The sequence below is a fragment of the Phytophthora infestans genome, genomic scaffold, assembly GCF_000142945.1.
Source record: "Phytophthora infestans T30-4 supercont1.59 genomic scaffold, whole genome shotgun sequence".
NCBI lineage: Eukaryota > Oomycota > Peronosporomycetes > Peronosporales > Peronosporaceae > Phytophthora > Phytophthora infestans.
In genome coordinates, this window is record NW_003303700.1 from 454,935 (window position 1) to 457,501 (window position 2,567).

The window sequence follows — 2,567 nt, forward strand, 5'->3', positions numbered from 1 at the left end:
TGTTGTGGTTTGTGTAAGGAATCCACATCTGACGGTATTTGTGTGCTCTACTACACACAACTGGTGCCGCGACCCGGGAACAGGAGTGTGTGCTTGTTTTTATAGGTGTCAGCTAACCAAGTTAAGAGGAAGAGAAGAGAAAGAGAAGAGTGAAGATGGACAAGGGATCAGCAACTTCGAGCGACGGAAGCCCAGCGACGGCTGGAGGATCGCCTCTCGCGGGGTCGGACCGGCGGATCAACGACTCATCGCCATGACGATGGAGGTGGGACGAACCGTCCAGTTCGACGAGGATGGACAAGACCAGGAGAGCGAGAACGGAGATGCAAGTGAAGGAGAGTATGAAGAGAAGGCCGAGACCGCTGAGCTCGGAGAAACGAAGACTACCGCCGAGCTACTTGGCGAGGTGGAAGAGTTGACGCTGCAGGTGGGACGCATGGGAGTCCCACGTCCTGTCGAGCGCAACTTATCCGCCGAGCTTGACGAAGGTGCGGACGATGAAGAAGATGAAGAAGAACACGGCGTTGCTCAAGGGGACCGTCCGCCCCTTATCCCGAAAGCGACGAGGAACGCCGATACGCCGAGCGCCAATAAAGTGTTGGCTCGACTCGGCGAGAAGATGAGAACGAGATCGGAATGGATGATGATGTTCGCGCCTGTGACGATGGCGCAGGCGAAGTGGCCGATGTCGGGTCCCGAGTTAACTCAACCGGTGCGTGCAGCCAACATCAATCAGTTGGTGGAAGAAACTGTGTTGCTGTTGAAGGCGATGGGCTATCGGTGCAACAGCCGACCAAACAGCCTCATCCTGTCCGACTGGAGTCTGACCCGTGGCGGAGCTGAGCTCTGGCAATGGAAGAAGAAGTTGAGAGTGGCGTTTGGATTGGAGAAGGCCTCTGGTGGAACGAAGAAGGTGTACAGCCGAGTAGCCGAGTTCAAACCACTCGGCGAAGACCCAAGCAAAATTCCTTTGCCGAAGACCCCGGAGACGAAGAGACGTGAAGTATTCCGCGCTACGCAAGGGACTCCGTACTTCGAAGACTCCCACATGCTGACTCCAATGAAGCTAAACCCGACTCAGCGAGCGCCGAGTCGTGGACAGCGGAATGTTGGTCGTTACCGTAAACTGTATGACGCTGCTGACGAGGCTGAGGCTTACGAAGAGGATGAAGAAGACGACGACGCCTTCGACATGAGAGGTAACCGTGAAGAAACCGTGAAGGACTACATTCGAAACTTGAGCTTTGACGCGGCTGAAGAAGACTCGACGCAGTACCTAGAAGTCCGAACCCACGCCTCGCTCGACAAAATCGCCGAGTTCGAAGGACAGCGCTACCGCTCTGATGCGTCGCTTCAGTGGCTCAAGCGTTTCATCTACGAGATGAAGAGCACCAGGATGCCCCAAAGTGCCTGGTGCGAACCTTTCTCGCTATGCTTGGGACGCGCGGCGAAGAGTTGGTACAGGCAGCTGCCGAAGAAGACTCAGCGACGTTGGAAACTACTCAGCGAGGCGTTCCTGGATTATTATTGCTCACAGTTCGACCAATCCGCCCGCACTCGTTACTACTCGGCGAGACGTAAAGTCAACGAGCCGATCTGCGACTTCCTGATCCGAGTCAACGGGTATGCTCGGACAGCCAAGATCCAGTACGAGAAGGGTGGCGCCGACGCGGCTGACCATGTCGAACACTTTTTGCTGCATTGTGGTGATGACGTTGTGATGGATTTGATGTACCCCTTGCAGTTGGAAGACATCAGTAAGGTATAACAGATAATCAATCGTCGGATCCTCGGTGAAAAGCGCAAGAAGCAACGCGACCTCCTCGTGATCGCACGAGGCAGAGACGATAAGCGGAAGGATCAGGGCCGCCGAGATGAACGCCGAGATGGACGTCGAGATGAGAAGCGCAGTCGCAAGGAAGAAAACCGCGACCGCCGAGTCAAGTCGTAGACGCTGACTCTGACGGGGAGGAACTCATCGATCAGAACCCGCCGAGTCCGTACAACTCCGAAGACGAATGGGATGATGAGGACCAGTCCGGAGGACACGACTCAGCGGAAGACGACGACTACATTGACGCCGGTGTTTCTAATGATAAAGGAAATACACCGGACCGCCGAGAGAACTCGGCGGGAGACCAGAATGGCTCAAATTGAAGTTGGGGAAACTCAGCGAATCGACCTCCGCGACCGTACAACCAACGAGAACAGTCGAACCGTGGAGATGGATCACGCGACAACTCTCAGCTCGGACCTTGTGCAGCTTGTGGAAGAACGGGACACTCGGCTCACTACTGTCGACGACGCTGCAAATTCTGCAGACAAGTCCATGAAGGCGGCCAGTGCGAGCTGTTTCGTCAATATGAGAAGCTGGCTGCGTTCGTAAAAAACTCCGTCGACAAGTCGCTAGTGCCAGAAGATCTGCAAAACCTTTACGCGCCGAGTGATTTAAACTCGGCGGCCCGCCAACACTGACTGGGTTGGAATATGCCGGGCTGCCACAGTCAGCTGAACCTGCAGCATAAGGCGAACTTCTTGTTTGCCTTCGTAGGCGAAGCAGGACGCCC